This window comes from Thermobia domestica, chromosome 2 (assembly GCF_964235325.1).
Source record: "Thermobia domestica chromosome 2, izTheDome1.hap1.1, whole genome shotgun sequence".
NCBI lineage: Eukaryota > Metazoa > Arthropoda > Insecta > Zygentoma > Lepismatidae > Thermobia > Thermobia domestica.
The window spans coordinates 161,245,170-161,263,659 of NC_137455.1; the positions used below are offsets into that span (position 1 = coordinate 161,245,170).

At 37.0% G+C, this 18,490-nt stretch overlaps 1 protein-coding gene across 2 annotated transcripts in view; it reads right to left on the reverse strand.

Annotated features, from left to right (window-relative positions):
• Positions 1–11,440, reverse strand: part of LOC145676764 (uncharacterized) — a 55,036-nt gene extending 43,596 nt beyond the window's left edge. The window contains exon 1 of one of the 2 annotated variants that reach the window (XR_014129462.1): positions 11,143–11,440. The gene's annotated coding sequence lies outside the window, so the exon portion shown is untranslated. The remainder of the gene's footprint in view (positions 1–11,142) is intronic. The other variant, XM_081747574.1, reaches the window with a different exon arrangement.
• Positions 11,441–18,490: the final 7,050 nt, after the last annotated feature.

Consider the following 18,490-nt stretch of genomic DNA (forward strand, 5'->3'; position numbering starts at 1 on the left):
TTCACAACTGGCGAGGTTCTCAATTCGTTTAATCATTATAAACGAGCACAGACACAACACAGGCACTGCTAGCGTCACGCAACCTCGCACAGAGCAGGCAAACAAGCCAATGACGCGGTCTGACCTTGCCCAGCGGCTCCCCGAGTCGTCAGCGCTTCATGCGGCGCAAACGGGTACCACTTTCCGGATGGCCCTCGTAATAATAAAAGTGTTTGACGACTAGAACTTGGGTGAAGTAATGTTGCTCACGAGAATCAGAAATTTCTCGTCTGAAAAACGAGAAGAGAATTGCCATATTGCCAGTCTCCTACGCAACACTAGTCATATCCTCCCCTCATAACTTTGATTTTGCTCCCCCGGACAAAATTTCCGAAAAAAAAAAAACACTATTATTATGTTTGGATGTTTAATAAAAAAAAAGTTTTCTACCTTGGAGGAAAGAAACATCAACACAAGAGGAAGCATATTTAAACAATCATAGTGCCTATTTGATAACATGAAAGACGCTTGGAGACGGTTCAGTGGCGGTTTTAGTGGATAGACCGGATAGGCACGGACCTACCCAAACATTTTGAAAAATATATAAACACTAAAAGATAGAATAAAGAGTAAATATATAAGCGAGGGAGCGGGTCTACCCAAAATTAAAATCCTAAAGCCGCTCGTGGGGTGGTTGATAAAATGCAGAAATATGTAGGTAAACAAATCACATCATTATTTAGCGACGGAAATGTACAGAAATATTATCATCTCTCTCTCTTTTCCTTCTTCTTTTTTGTTTGTTTTATGTCCATGCATCTTTTGAAATATAGGGTGAGGCAAAGGTCCAGCACCACTCTTGCATTTTTGAAACGACTTGGGGAAAGATTACGAAACTTTGAATGTGGGTAATTGGGGTAGGGGCATACCAGGTGGTGCCATTTGGCATCATTGCATTCCGTATATCCTAACAAATATATTCAGATTATATGGGGCTCGAGCAAACTTTCTGGGGCAAAGCCTGCTCAGCCCCCCATCCGCGAATTGGCGTAGGAAGTTCTAGTGCGTAAGTAGAATTTTAGTGATACTCTGCAGTTGTGCACTATTTTGTGTTTAGTAAGAAGTGTTTAATTAGTGCTGTCACGCCTGATGAGGATCTTGGCTAGAAGATCGAAACGTCACGTGTAAATGTGTTTTTATATGAAATAAGTGCAGTCTTGTTCAGCAGTGTTTTTATTTTTCTGATTTTATTTGCAAGACGTATGACTATGATTGTGTGTTACCCTACTATTTTCTTATCAAAGTTTCCGCAGTTTGTTGAGTTCCAGTTTCTACGACAGAAGTTATTTGATAAGATTAATTTGGCTATGTTAAAGGAAATACCAACCACATTTGTTTTGCTTATTATTTTTTCTTTCTATATCTTTTACTTTTTCTCCACTCTATTATTATTTTTAGAACGAAAAAAAGATACACACAAATACACCCAGCGTACAATGGGTACAAATTATGCTGCTTTGAACAGACATACACTATTGCTTTTGTATTATAGTTCATTTCTGAAGAACAAAGAAAAGTTTAAACTAGTGGTTTTCAAAGTGGGGTCCGCAAAATTTTAGCCAGGGGGGTCCGCGACGCCTACAAATTAAAATGTGTTGTAATAAAATGGAACCCACAGCTGTTATGCAAGAAGCATTTTTAAGATTATAAGAAACTGCAGCTGTGGGCAGTACAAGTGCAAAACAATAACTATTCAGCATTTCCAGTGCTCAAGGATTTAGTTGATTCTTCAGGTGAAAATCTCTCTGCTGAAATGTATGTACAAAACACTTTTAGGACACTCTAAAAGTATAAGCTGCAAGTTTTCGATAATATTTTCCTGTCCCACAACCTGGTAATGGTTGAATTGAAAATCTTTTCACTTATGTAGAAATCCATGACATACAAGGTATGAATCTCTCTAACACAAAACAAAAACAGCTATTGAAACTATCCTGGAGCTTCATGGAAAAACGTTTTCAAAGAAAATGAACTTTTTAGCTTTTTGGTTACGTGTGCGTTGTGAGTATGAAGAGTTGTCTAAAATGGTATTGCAACATTTGATGCCTTTCCCTACCACTTACTTATATGAGCAGATCTTTTCTGCTCTTTGCAGTATTAAAACTTTAAAGCGAAATCGTCTCAATGTGGAACCGGACCTAAGATTGATGCTACAAAACTTATTCCAGATTACAATGCAATTATGGAAAAACAAAGAGTTTCATTCCTCACATTAGTAACCCCACATTTGAGAACATTGTTTATCAAGTGGATTTCCTTAATAATAATAATAATAATAATAATAATAATAATAATAATAATAATAATAATAATAATAATAATAATAATAATAATAATAATAATAATAAAAGACATTGATTTTCTGTTTTGAAAGTTACCGTATTTTCAATTGAAGTCTCATTCATTAGGAAATAATCATGTATCTTTAGAATAAATTACTTATTGCATTACTTTTTGATCTTTTTCTCGTCAGTGGTAATTCTAATTAGTTATTTTTAAATACCATGTGAAATTTCAGATAGCATTGCAAGGGGGTCCGTAGATCACTTTCTGAATGAACATGGGGTCCGTGTTATCGGAAAGTTTGATAACCAGTGGTAAACATTTATATTGGTCAACCAGTTTGCGCGAGAATTTCCCTGGATTTCAACGTTTTATCGAAAAAAGAAACTTTTTCCATTTTTCTAAATTTACCTACGAAATTTACCTAAATTAGAGAGATTTTCCTCAAACTACTAACACTGACAACGTGTAATCTGAATCATGACTGCGGCTTGAATTTTATGCAGTAGATGGGTGCACACAGTGTCGGATTTACGTACAAGCTAAACAAGCTATAGCTTAGGGTCCCACTTTCTTGGGGGCCCAAAAAATCTACAGAAAAAGTTGATGTACATTTCCAAACTATAGGATAAAAAATAAGTTATAGGGGAGAGTTGTATAAAACGGGGACATGCTGTTTCTACATCATTGGGGCTGTTTACAGCAGCAAGGCTATGTACTACTGTTCAAGGCCACAATTAAACTGTTTTGAGCAAGAATATAGACATCACTGTACATTTAGTGTGGATGTATATTGTTTTGAAGTTTTTTGCGAAATATTTTTCGATATGTCATTGTTTGCATGTTTCACTTATTGGAGTATCTAACCCATGGGCATAGGGAACCCATGTGTTTCCATGTATGTTACATTCTGCCAAAACGGGGACATAGAAGGTAGTACAAACTGGGGACTTCCCATTTTAGACGACATTTAACATCATTATAATTTACTTATATTACAGTCCGCTCGAGGCCGAGAGCGCGGTACATTATAGGCCAGTGCTGAGGCGATGGCTGAGGAAGCAACCCGGTTAAAATTAACAACACATAATTGTAGAACATACGTCCATAAAATGTCTTTCTTAGTTAATGTATTTTTGTTAGCCATACCTGATTCTATAGTTTTACCTGATGACAATCGAACCCAAGCCTAAACCTATTACTTCTTTATACCTAGGTATTCATGGATTTTTACACACACATTTGTTTGGTTACTACATAGTATACACTAAAAGTCAGATATATGGTATGTACAGGGCTGTGCTACTTATATGCCATTAAAACAGATCTACAGGAATGAAATATAAAATGGAGACAAGTACTTGTATTTTAAAATTGTTCTGTATTTGTACATGGCTAATGTCAGCGTTCGTTTCTTGTCTTGTCTTGCAGATTCCTCTGGAGCGGTATCAGAGAAAATCGGATAGACAAAGTTGCTCCAGCCATGTTTGCTTCAGAGCAACTTTGTCTATCCGATTTTCTCTGATACCGGGACATTAGCCAAATGGGTTACAGAAGAGCTTCTGCAGTATTCAATGTCCATTAGACGACACTAGAAAGAAAAATAGGGCCTACAGAAGGCACGAGAGAAAGGCCTGTTTTCTGCAGAGGCTGCAGCGAAACGTCAAGGGAGATTCGAAAGTGTTTTCTCGAAGAATCAGGAAGAAGTAGTCCAACACATACTAACACTAGAAGAAAGACTATTTGTCCTGACACTAACCGATTTACGTTCTTTTACGTTCAAATTGGCTAAAGCGAACCGTGTTTCTTACTCGTTTAACAGGGGGAAGAAGCTTGCTGAAAAAGGCTAGCTATACAGTTTTCTCTCTAGGCAACCTAACCTTTCTTTGCGTGATCCTGAGAAGACATCTATGGCTAGAGCAAACGGAGTTAAGAGGCTGTCAAAAAGTTTTTTGATCTATTGGAATCTCTTGGTGAACATAATTTCTCTCCAAATGACATTTATAATGTTGACGAGACAGGCATCATAATAGTACCCAATAAGTCGTCTAAAGTACTTGCTCTTCGTGGGAAAAAACAAGTAGGTGCTTTGAAATCATCTGAAAGAGGGGTTTTAGTGACTGCAGAAATATGTATGAATGCAGCTTGTAATTTTGGGCCACCATGTTTGTTTTCCCCATTAAAAGGGAAAATCCTATGTTGATGGATGATGCACCTCTTGGTTCATTTGCTGTGTATCACGAGAGTGGCTGGATAAATAAGAAAAGTTTTTTTTTTTTTGTTGTTTGGTTGTTTGGTTTAATAAATCTTTAGAGTTCGCAAATCCTACTTCTGAGAAACCTTTACTACTTCTATTAGAGTCACGATTCACATGTCAAATGCTTAAAACTGATCAATCTAGCAGAGAAAAGGAATATAATTTTGCTTTGCTTTCCATCACACACAACCCACATATTACAACCTCTGGATGTCAGTTTCATGGCACCTCTTAGTAATTACTATTCTGAAAAAGTAAGGAAATTGTTGATAAACCATCCTGGCTGGGTAGTAACCATACATCAAGTGGGGAAACTCTTCCATGCAGCTTTTGCAAAAGCAGCTTCAGTGCAAACGGTAGTAAATAGCTTTAGGAAAACTGGAATATACCCGTTGGAGATGTATTTGATTATCAATTATTTGTTCCATCTGAGACTACCAAAAGACCACGCGGATCGACAACAATTGCTGAGCTTTCTCAACTTTCAACCTCTGTTGCCCACTTGTATCCCACCACCAGCTGCTGGGCCATTTTAACACTCAACATCTGTAGCTACAACTTCTCCGACATTTGCTGATGAGGTTTCTCAACCTTCAACATCTGTGCCAACTTGTGTCCTACTACCAGCTGCTGAATCATCTCAACACTCCATATCTGCAGCTGCCACTTCTCCGACATCAAATGTTGAGCTTTCTCAACTTTCGACATATGGGATTAATTGGGATCCGGTGGAAAATTCTTCAGGTTTTCTTATTTTGGCAAAATTGCTCATGCCTCCACCTAAAGAGCTTAGCAGGATTAGGAAAATAAAAGTGATAAAAGAAGAGGTAAGGCGGTTGTTCTCACTTTCTCACCATACAAAGCTGAATTAGAAGCAGAAGAGAAACGAAAGGGAGAAAATAAGAAAAAAATCTACAAAAGATTGTTTAATAAGGCTACTCCTGGAGAGACAAATATTAAAGGATCTACTAGTAAAGAACGAAAAATTAGCAAACGTATTGGAATGAAAAAAGGGATCTTGTTTGATAATGGTTACTCTTAGAGACCCAAAGTAAAACAAATTAAATGCAGGACGGAAACAATACTATCTTCATCGTCGGAAGAGGAAGAGAATTCTGATGTTTCTTTTCTTTTTTTTTCTTTTTTTTTTACAACGAACTCTAAAGCAAACGAAGGATGTATTAGGTGTTCTAACTGCAATGGGTGGGCACACGATGCTTGCTCTAACGCGGACTAAGACGATCATACATTTGTTTATGACTTTTGTAGCACGTAAAGTTTAAATACTAGACAAAAGCTTTATATTTCTAATTAGTTTTGATTATTTAGTATGAAAACCTCACTTTTATTTCCTTTTTGAATAATTATAAACAAGATACGTGTATAAGATATAAAGAAGTTGCAAGCAAGATTTACATTTTTTAAAGCAAGATATTTGTAAGTTTTGTAAGTATTTTGGTAAGTTTTTAAAGGAAACCCCATTTTACCTGACTAGTAGTATAAAACGGGGACTTTTGCTCTGTTTCAGTTTCCTTTTTTTTTTTTTTTTTTTTGTTAAAATAAACGTTCTTGTGGTACAAAAAGACCTGTTTTATGGTAACCAATATTCCACTCAAAATTTTGATTTACATTTTGAAATTTTATCATTGATAGTTTTGGCTTTATGTACTAAAATATATAAGGGTCCCCATTTTGTACAACTTTCCCCTGCGTTTGCACGCGGCAACGATAATATCGGTGGAAGCCCCGATAATATCGGTGTCGGTGTCGGCGTACTTTGCATACGTCGCCGACAATATCGGTGGAAGCCCCGACAATATCGTTGCCGGTGATGAGCGAAGTAAGCGACACACACAAAGAAATCTTCTCCATATATGAAAACAAATTTTAAAAAATAATAATTGGGAAAATTATTTTTGAAAAAAGGACTACAAAAACTGTTCTGAAGATCTGTGGAGGACGGTGCAAAACTTAGAAAAAATAGCCCTATGCCTAAACATGTTTAGATTTAACAGTGCCGTTTTAAATAGATGCTGTAAACATATTATTTTCGTTTCGATGAGAATTGATGCTGCTGTACATTGCAAAATGTATTAGTTTTAATTTTTGTTGGAACACTGTTACATATTGTACGTATGTATATTATTTTGTTTTCCATGCAATTAACATTAATGTCATAGTAGATTAAATGATAAGATTCGAATTAGTAATTCTGTTTTACATTGCTCCATACATACACTGGCGCAAATCCCGGGGGGATGAAGGGGACCTGTCCCCTCTAATCTTGGAACTGGGGAGACTGTCCCCCCAAATAATCCGATTGAAATGTGTTTTTTGGGAGAGAAATTTGATTGTGTTCGATCGCCAGAAAGGAAAGTGAGATGAAATTAATGTCCACTCAGAATAAGCCTCAAATCTGTCCGCCTCCCAATGTTGAAGACAACCCTGCTCCCCTCATCCTCCACAGCATTCTTTCTCGACTACAGAAATAGTTTGAACATCGCTATATATATAATATGGGAACGATCTTACCCCCCCCCCCAAAGTTGAAGACAGATTTGCGCTGTTGCATACATACCTGTCGTTTCTCGTTTTTTTTTTTTTTTTTTTTTTTTTGTCCATGAACTCAAAATACTGGGCAAGGCTTGCATAAACTTTTCGCCATGCTTTTTTACTTTTCAATTCTGTCCTTGAAAGAGTCTGTTATCTTATCCCATATGCTAGGTCTACATTCCACAAGTTCAATAAGGGTTAAAATATCGAATGGAAAAATTCCTGCCATCTCTAAAAATCTAAGCAAAACTAGAAAGATACGAATGCAATAATACACAACCTTTTCATTTAGTCACTGTAGCTAAACTGCAGAACTCTATCAGGGGGTCGATCCCGATACAAAGGGGAGAGGGAAAACTTGGATACATAGCTTTGGTCTTTGTTTTCAATTGCCATTCCACAAATTATTTTTTAAAAGGGGGGATTTGGGATAGTTTTGGAAATGAGAGAAAAAATCTGCAACAAGTGAAGCATGAAGTCACATTCCAATTGTTGAGATCACAATCAAGAAAATGCCAAATGAGTAACTTGTCCTTGGAGCTTTGGAAAGAGTGTTTGATTGTGCTGGTTTCATTTCAAAATAATAATAATTCTACTTTGACTTGTCAACAAATATTCTATTCAATCATTGCTTATTGAGTGGAACAGGGAAAAGTGATCTGCACATAATTCTGATGAAAATAAAAGAAAGTAATAATAATCAGGATTTTTTCCATATGCTTATGTTCACAGTGTATCAAACTTTGAAAATTACGCTTAAATTAATTTCCAGAATGTATTAAAATTTAAAAGCATTAATAGATTAAAAAATATACCATCAAAGAGTAAAAGAACAAAAATAAAAAAGGAGTGGAAAATAATCAAGAAATTGGTAATCTAAATTTCCTATATTCTATTTGGTAATAGCTATTTAGAGGGAAACCAGTACTCTTCAGACTTCCCACATTTTATATTTATTTAATAAAGGGAATTAGGTACTCCAAAACAGAGACTGTAAAAAAATAAGCTGTTCCGAAGTTGTTTATAGGACAAGATAATAATAATAATAATATACAATTGCAATAGAAAAAATGGAAACAACTAAATTCCAAAGACCAGAAACGAAACAAAAATACACAGCGCCTTGTCACTCACTCTCTTCATCTAACCCGCTGGCCGGCCGACATTATCGGTGGCGTGTGCATCCAATCATAAGAAAACATTGCCCCCGACAAAATCGGTGTCGGCGATACCGCCGACAGTATCGGGGACTTGGCCGACAGCATCTGCGTGTCGGAGGATCGGCCGATAATATCGGTGGCGTGTGCAAGCTACGATTTGAATACATTGAAGTCGATTTCACCGCCGATATTTTCGGTGCTCCCACCGCCGACATTATCGGTGCTTCCACCGATATTATCGTTGCCGTGTGCAAACGCACTAACAGTATTTTATGTTGTGTAGGCTCCTATGACAGATCCAATACTCCACTGGTTCCCAAACGGGGAGGCTACCCCCTGAGACGCATGAATGAAAATCAAGACGGCAAAGGTTACTGAAATACCGTGAATTGCAAAATTATTTTTACACTCTAAAAGCGTCATATTTTTTTTTTTCTTTTCAACCACGATTAGCTAAGTAATGGGGCCTCTCTGCTAGCCTGCTCCCAAAATTACTACTACATGTCTGCTAGCCTGCTCATTTCTGCACATAGGTGCCTACGTTCTTCATGAACTGGTTCCATGGCAACATGCAGCATGCAATGCTGACAATTTGTCATTGACAGGACAAAGGATAGCTGGACATATAAAGGGCCTCATTACTTTCAATAGCCTAGGGCCTCATCAAATCTAAATCAGGCTCTTGGTGGACAGACCGTCAATCCGTTCTCCACTACACTCACGAGAGCCGGATTACATTACCACTCCATCTTTCCCAGCTATTAATGTAAAAGAACGACAATGCATTATAAGTGTTCATGGCATTTTCATACAATCTTCGTATGATAACGGAATTGCATGGCTTGTGTAACAGCCATAAGCTGTCGAAATTATTTCGTTAGCCGTTATTCAGCAGCAAACTTCATACGTGGAGGAAATTAAAAAAAAAAAAAAAATCTTACTCGAATTCCTTCACACTGCAACCCCGAAATATTGAAGACTGGTATTTAAAGGAACATGAGATTTGAAATTCTTGTCAGTGCAGAGTTTATTTAAAGTTACATAAGCAACAAGCTCCACAAAATGTCGGAGCCATGGTGGCTCAGTGGTAGAGCATTCACTTCTGGTGTATAGGGTCCTTGATTCGATCCCAGCTCACGGCAAGTGAGCTTTATGGCAGACTAACACTGTGTGCGTGAGTTTTCTCAGGGTTCTCCAGTTTCCTGCCACTTTCTACATTCCATCATTTCATTCATTTCTCATCATCACCGTCTCCTTTAGCCTAGCCGGCATAAGCGTGGGACATAAAACTTAAAGATTTCATTTCGTTTTCCACAAAATGTCGAATATAATGTTGTTTTAAAAATTGAAAAGTTTTATTGAGTTAATAAATGCAGCTTGTTTTCAGGGTTATGATGTGAGTGTAGAGTATGATAATCGACAAAATTCTTTTAAGCATTTAAATTCCATGAGTGAAATTAACCATTACTCTCCAATCATCTTTAGAGCTCTAAGGTCTTTCATAGTACTTACTTTAATTCAGAAATACTTCTGAAAAAGTTCTTTCGTGCTTATGCGGTTAGAATACGTGCCCTTGGCGATAGAGGCCTGACTTCAATTTCCAGTGGGAGCACATGTGGTTCGGATTTTACGTTAAGGTGTAGATCCATGTTTCATATAGCTAGGAGTTAACGGGATCCAAAACACAAATCCAACTAACACAAACTAACTGCCTGAAAATTAAAGTTCAACTATAGTATTTCCCAGGGGCGGATCCAGGGGGGGCGATCGGGGCGATCGCCCCCCCCCAGGATAGGAAACATTTTTATTTTTTATATATAAATTAAATCCATCACAGAGTTTGGAGCCCTTAAAAGTAGCATTATGACAACCCACCGCCCCCCCCAGAAGTCGGTCCTGGATCCGCCCCTGGTATTTCCAGTTACTATTTACTCATGACTGAGTAAATAATAATAATAATAATAATAATAATAATAATAATAATAATAATAATAATAATAATAATAATAGTTAACTAGATCAGTGGTAGCCCAAACCATTGAACCAGTATATGCCACTGTACACTTGGTGTGTACCAGCAAAGCATGTAGTCTACCCGTTCCGCTTATAATACACCTTTCGGATTGTACCGTATAAGTTAAGCTTAGGTTTTTATTTTCCTTTATAGCAGTGAAGAGCAGGACCAAACGACGCATAATTAGGGAATCTTCTGCTCTAGCTAATCATACTCCCATTCGAAAGCTGAGTTGCTTTTCTAAAAAAAATGTATAAAACTTCAATAAAAATTAACATCCACACAATTATTATTTGAAGCAAGCCAGCAACTTAACCTCCAAAGACCCACGTGTCACTTTGTTTTTCTCCTGACGTCCTCGTATATCATTCTTTTAAAATGATGTAATAATTTGTTCAAATTTTGAAAGACTTTGCTTTACAAACCTCACTTATTTGGAGGATACCAAGTTAACTTGAGAGCCTAGAACCCACGTGTATCCATGGAGCGCAGGCAATGATAATTCCCAAGATTTCTCCTAGAGGGAGAATTTAATATACATAAAGTGTGAAAGTAGTACCACGAAGATACAGGTAACTCACGTTGAAAACGGTCGGAGTTTTGAGTTTGAGACTCTTGCGATAAACTATTTCATAACTTGAACACTGTTATGACGACAGCTGTGTCGGTCAGTGAAACACTTGACTATCATCTATCGCTACCACACTCAGTTTCTGGAAAAGCACCGTTTGAACTAGGAGTAATGTATACTATTATAAATAGAACGCCATGTTCAATTGAGTTTAGGTCAATTGTTTACACTAGAATAATAAGAAATAGCTAAAATTTTGTCTTACCTGTTTGATCACTTTGTTCTGGAAGATAAAGCAGTATGTCCAAGTATGTTGGTAACCGCTGACAAAGAGGCTTGCATTATTCTAAGTAATTCATTTCTTTTCTTTCTTTCCTGTTTGTCTTCGAAATTTAACTCTCTTATCAAATGTAGGAAGGAAATGGAAGTCAGATATTAAGGAAAGCATTGGAACAATGTATGTGTGACGTAAATAGCATTTCCCGCATGTACGAGTGTCTTCGTGACGACATATTTAAACCGCTAATCTTAATCATTCTTTTCGAATATAATACTGTAAATCTGTTAACTTACCAGGTCATATTTATAATGCTAGTGGTATCCAGGGAGAATTGCAACGGAATGCTATAAATAAGATGACCAGACGTCTCTTTCTTTTCTTTTCTTTACTCTTTTTTTAAACGAGATTATCTATTTTTCTGGAACAGTTGTTCGATGTCCTGTTAAAGAAAAGTCCTGTTATCTTTCTTGTAGCATAAATTTTAAATGTCCATACGCCTCATGTTTGAGTCTTCATTTAGAAGGATCTCAAGGAATTGAAAAATAGTTTCAACGCATATTTCTCGACTACATGACACTTCAATAACTCCATATATCGATCGATATTCGATCACTTTTATTGGGCTGATAACACTGGTTTATAAAAGAGTCTGTCACAAAATCAAAACAAACTGTTTCTGAAAGATAATTTCCCCCTGAATCCTGATCTAATTGCAGAATTTTCCCATCGGCCTATTTTCATGTGAAAATGTTTTTTTCTATATGCGTATTGCAGCTTATATAAATTAATATAAATTACAGTACATTATCGGTTAACCGATCCCCGGTTATTCGAGATTCCGGTTGGAGTTATCCGAGGTGGTTATTACTTATAAATATTTACTTTTATTTTCAGCTTGAACGTAATAGTTTTAGAAATATATATATATATATATATATATATATATATATATATATATATATATATATATATATATATATATATATATATATATATATTGTATACCTTTCAGGTCCTTGTCTGGAGACACGAATTGCACTATGTGGCAACGTCGCAAATAAATAACCATAGAGTAGATCTACTGATCTATCAAATAGTCGCATTGATGCTTTCCAAATGGCTGCTAAAGTCGATGTAGATTGGTACTAGCATCACTTATTAGTGTAGTAATCGATTTAACTGGTTAATGTATTTGTAGAGTGATACCAATTGTTTCCAAGTTATCTGCGACGTTGCCACATTGTGAAATTTTGATTCCGCATAACAGCTAAAGAAAGCCCCGGAGGGCAAACCATCATATAACATTTTCGCTTTATTTTGGCCTGCGGAATAGTGTCCTGTGGTCCGTGGGCGCCATTTTTAGAACATCCGATATATATATAATTTTATACTATAATTCATTGGATTTCATACTGTAATAACTGGATATAAGCATACAATACTGTATTAATGTTCTGTTTTAATATAAAACTATACTCGAAAAAAATTTAGTTTCACTTCATGGAAGACTTTGCGCGATCGAAGCGGCATTGGCATTTATCAAACAGCAGGGAGAGTGATCTCCTCACGTTGTTCTACCATTCAAGCGATGGAGTCATGTTGCCACAAAGAAGCGAAGGAAACAACTGAAGCAAAAGACAATTAAGAACTTATTTAATACCTGTAAATAAAGTTAAATTTGGAGTTTATGAAGTTAAATGTTGTTCATGAACAATTTCATCTTACTGTATCATTCTTAAAACAGTTTTCCTTGAGAATTGGTTTTCTTTTTTTAAGAAAAAGTTCCTATAGTTTTAACATTCCATCAATTGATAATAAAGATATTTTAAATTCATTTACTTGTTTAAAAGGATCTACTTATAAAACAACTTCAATGGTTTTCACCTCTGTACTATCCGAGGTAGTCTCGGTCCCAATTACCTCGGATAATCACGAGTATAATACTGTATGCGTTTTTTTTATTAGGACAGTTTTGAAACAATAGTTTTTAAGGTAAAGTGTTTAAAAATCGATGTTAGTACACAAAAGAATCGGAGGGGAAGCAGTTACGCTCTTCGTTAGTACTGTCACTTCTGGTGCTGGGAATCGCATATTCGACCCCCGTTCGGACCATGTGAGTTTTTGAATATTGCTAAGTCGTATGTTTCGGAACCCATGTTTAGATGTTCCGTCTGATATGGTATATAGTGATACTCGACGTCGCTATATATGAATCGGATACCAAAAGTGTAAAATTCAAAATGACAGGTCCAAGATGGCGAACAAAATGCAAAACACTGCTATGGAGCTGAAAGCGGATAGGTAGAGGTTTTCGTGGACGCCGAATACGAATTTAGTGTTAAAAGTGCAAAATGCAATATGGCGGATCCAATGTGGCAGACGAAAAATACAAAATGTATGTACAGAACGGATAGGGCCTATATGTGTTTCTTACACATGTAGTAGAGAAATACCTTTAGTACATAACGGGGCAAGAGGAGTAGATGATGTTTTACAACAAACAATTAGTGTGTTGTGCTAGCTCACGCGTAGCACATATGGAAGTTTTCTGATACGAATAGATTGCAATCATAGACAATAATTATTTTACTATCAACTCCTCTCCCCCCTCCCAAAGAGATACGCGAGGATCGGCATGTGTTATATATCTTTGGAAAGCTCGTATTTAGTACATATTACATTTGTAACATCTCGCTTGAATGGCGCCAGTAAGGTACGTTGCGATTATTTGCAGATACCATCTGAAGATTCTATCAATGAGAGTAGAAAGTGCGCGTTGGAGTTTAAAACATCGTTATGCTTCCATAACTGTCTTTCCGGTTTCACATTATGCCGTGCACACTTGTGACAAATGTCCACTTTCATGAGTAGGGATGGCCCCGACGGGATACGGACAAAATCTCGCGGCCGAAACATCGCCGTCCAAAATCTCGCCGGCCAAAACCTCGCCGCCCAAAACCTCGCGGGACAAAATCTCGCCGGGACAAAACCTCGCGTGGCCAAAACCTCGCCGCCCAAAACCTCGCGGAACATAATCTCACCGCCCAAAATCTCGCCACCCAAAACATCGCGTGGCCAAAACTTCGCCTCCAAACCCTCGTGGGCCAAAATATATATCTCCCACTCCCCCTCCCTTTTGTTGTGTCTACAAAGTGAAATTATAAAAGACATTCTAGGCTCGAACCTCATCTATGTTGAAAATTTTATTGAGATCGGTAGGATGGCTCAAGAGGTATAATGTAACAAACATAGTCATTTAATTTTTATATATATAGATTTCCAAAGCATGCATTAGAATTTTTCTTGTCATTATTTTAATGTAATTACGTGTTATTACTAAACATATACATATAGTAATATACAGAATATTCTACATTGAAGAAATCGTCCTGAAGAGGTTTTATCCTGCGACATTTCTTCCCAGGCGACACTATGTCTCGCTTAATTTAGACCAGGCGAGATTCTGTGTCGAGAGATCATTACAACGAGGTTTTGGTCAGGCGAAATTTTGGGTATGGCGATATTTTGGGGCGCTAGGTTTTGGAAGACGAGGTTTTGGCAAGGCGAGGTTTTGGCCCGCGAGGTTTTGGGTGGCGAAGTTTTGGCCAGGCGAAGTGTCGGCCCGGCGAGATTTTGGGCCGCGAGGTTTTCGGTGGCGAGGTTTTGGCCAGGCGGGGTTTTGGCCAGGCGAGATTTTGTCCCGCGAGGTTTTGGGCGGCGAGGTTTTGGCCAGACGAGGTTTCGGCCCGGCGAGATTTTGGGTTGCGAAGTTTTGGGAGGCGAGGTTTTGGCCAGGCGAGGTTTTGGTCCGCGAGGTTGTCGCCGCGAGGTTTTGTACCCAAACCGGCCCCGACACCGAAACTGGTCCCGATTTCGTCTCTAATAGACCGAGATGTGCTTTCCTGCCTTTTACACATTTTGTCTGCCATTGGATCCGTCATATTGCATTTTGCACTTTTAACATTGGATTCGTATTCCGCGATCTTGAAAACCTCTACCTGCCTGCTTTCAGCTCCATAGCACCTTTTTGCATTTTGCTCTCTATCTAGGATCCGCCATTTTGAATTTTACACTTTTGGTAGAGGTCTATCTGATTCATAATATCTCTATATACCCAATTTCAGGTCCATAGCCTGATTTTTTGTAATTTGTGTCCGCCATATTGGATCCACCATTTTGATTTGTAAACATTTGATGTCAGATTCGTATTCAGCTATCTTTCAAACCTACATATACCACGTCTCAAAACAATTACTTCATAGTTTCTATTTTGTCCACGTTTTCTGGTGTTTCGGAGCGTGCTTTGTTCTGATCTTCAAATGATCGCCATGCCCCCTACAGGCCCCATTCAAGCGAGATATTTCACACGTGGGATGTACTTGGTGTGACCTTTCCAACGATATATAACACATGCTGATCCCCCCGTACCACTTTAGGTACTTCCGTTGTGAGTGTTTACTCAGTTATCGTATTCGTTGGTTTTCTTGGGGTTTTTTGTTCCACATTATCATTAATGAATCGTCTCCTTTAGCCTACAGTGCATAGGAATGGGACGTTAAACCAGCTAAATGTTTCATATTATTATTATTATTATTATTATTATTATTATTATTATTATTATTATTATTATGGTCAATCATGGTCAGACTGTATGGTCAAAGTGGAAGTGCGCTATTTGCGATATGAAAACTAAGCCCATTCAAAGTAATTTTAAATTGAAAAATGTTGTCAGAATTTGTTAAATATGACTACGTATTTTGTGTAGGATTAAAAACAGTATTATTATTTTAAATATATAACATTAGTACAGTAATTTCGAAAATGAATTTTGCTTATAAGCAATGTGTTCCATATATGATACACGATGATACGACTTTCTTACATACAACAAGCATTGTGCAGTCTTTTATTACTATTATTATTATTTAGTTTAAAGTTCTCTTGTCAGAAGCTCTATCTTGAACCATCATAAGATTTCAGCAAATTAGTTGTATTGTAAATCTATTTGAACTCTTTATCGTTAGCATCAGTGGCGTATTTACGATTTTGTTTCGGGGAGGGCTTTGCTAATTTTCGGGGGGGCTTTGCCTGAAAATGTGAAAATTCTGCAAGATATTTCATATACTTTACTATAGTAAGTAAGATTTCGGGGGGGGGGGCTTAAGCCCGGAAGCCACCCCCCTAAATACGCCACTGGTTAGCATATGCATTAAAATTTATCGACCACTGGTACTGATGAAGAGCATTAGAAATCAAACTTGATTTAATTTCTTTTAAAAGAAAATAATACTGAAGTTCTGCTTATCCGAATTTTTAGTATGCACGACTTCGGTGCGCGCAGTGCCTCTTTCTGTTGCTGGTGGAAGAACCAGAACCTTTCGGTGTTGACCCAATATCAGGAAGTGATTAGGAAGCTTCTTGAATTGAAATTCCGTTCCAGAAAATCAGAAATAATGACACCTGGGAGGTGATGTGCTGACTGTGCCAGTGATGATGGAACAGGGCACGATTTTCGTCCGTCTGACCCAGCGACTTAGAAGCAGCTAAAATACCAAGTCTCCAGCATTATGGCAGAAGTTTACAATGGATTAATTATGCCCGCACTTCAGCACATCTCACTTTAGAGACGTAGATATAGTGCACATTTTTTTAATTAATAATAATTATGTATGGTCATTGCATTTTAGTACAAGTTGTAATTAAATAAAATATTTAGACTTGTACCGTGCAATAGTGGTCTGTTTTTATATTTTAGTTTCAACTTCTAGACTAGTGATGGGCAATCTATGGCCCGCAGACCAGATACGATCTGAAAGGTTCTATCCGGCTGTGACGTAATTCCTAATCTGACGAACGAATAGAAAATGAAATCTTTGAGTTTTACGTCCCACGGTTATGCCGGTTAGGCTAAAGGAGACGGTGATAATGAGTAATGAATGAAATGAAGAAAGTGGGGGGAAACGGGAGAACCCCGAGAAAACCCACGCACACGGTGTTCGTCCACCACAAAGTTCACTTGGTGGGAGCAGGGTTTGAACCCGAGACCCCTAGCACCAGAGGTGAACGCTCTACCACTGAGCCACCGCGGCCCCGACGAACGAATAGAACAAGGATTTCTTTCAAGAACCTGTGTTAGAAAGAAGCTGATAAAGTGACATTCAACTTTGCTTTTGAGCGTCAGTGCATCTCAATTCGCACCAAATTATGAGAAACTTCAATGATGAACAGATTTTATTATTATAAAATTTTTATAAAATGTACCACTGTTATTTCAATAAAATTATAGTGATGCGCAGAGCTCCCTCATTATTATGTGGTTAGTACACATCTTCAACGCAGGAGATCCGGGTTCGATTCCCGACGGGAGCTCATGGTTTAGATCCCACGGTAAGTTGTAGGTGCTTCCCTGCTGAAAGGGACGCTAAACTCTACTTTATTCTTCCAGAAATTAGTTATTTTTTAAACAAAAAATAGATTTATAAATATAATTTCCTACAATGTTTTCGTATTGTGTTTTCATTTAAAGGTCCTTTTGAGAATTTACTATCTCGCTGAAATTACATAGCATTAGGAACATAACTGTTAATAATAATTACAACGGTATGTTGTATACTTATACTTGTATATTTGTATTCTCTTTGAGCAATAGTTGGTTTATAAATAGGTACAAGCCAGTTTATTTTATAGAGGAAGAAAAAGAAGAAAATATATAAGATTTATATATATATATAATTAAATGTTGTTACGAAGAACGACGAACTGAAGGTTGTCATAGGAACAAACAAACAAGATATAATGTTATGTAATGTCATAGTCTCGCTGTTATGTTGTATGTGAATATTTTTTTTTTTTTTTTTTACGAAGCTTCAAAATATAATAAAAGATTTAACAAGGTAATTTAGAGTCGGTCAATTTTTACTAATTTACGAACCAGTGAGTTTGTGATTGATAACTATATTTTGTTATATTTAAATGGTGCCGAAACGTCGGGAAACTGTGATTTAGATTAGAAGAATAGTAAATCTTTATCACCATTGACCGAGATGTAAATTTCACTTTACTTCGTAGTAAAACAAAAATATACAGGAGCGTAAAAATGAGTGTCCCGGGTTTCGGCACCATTTAAATATAACAAAATATATTTATCAATCACAAACTCACTAGCTCGTAAATTAGTAAAAATTGATGACTCTAAATTACCTTGTTAAATCTTTTATTATCTTTTGAAGCTTCGTAAAACATTTACTCACATACAACATAAAAGCGAGACTATGACATTACATAACATTATATATTGTTTGTTTGTTTCTATGACAACCTTCAGTTCGTCGTT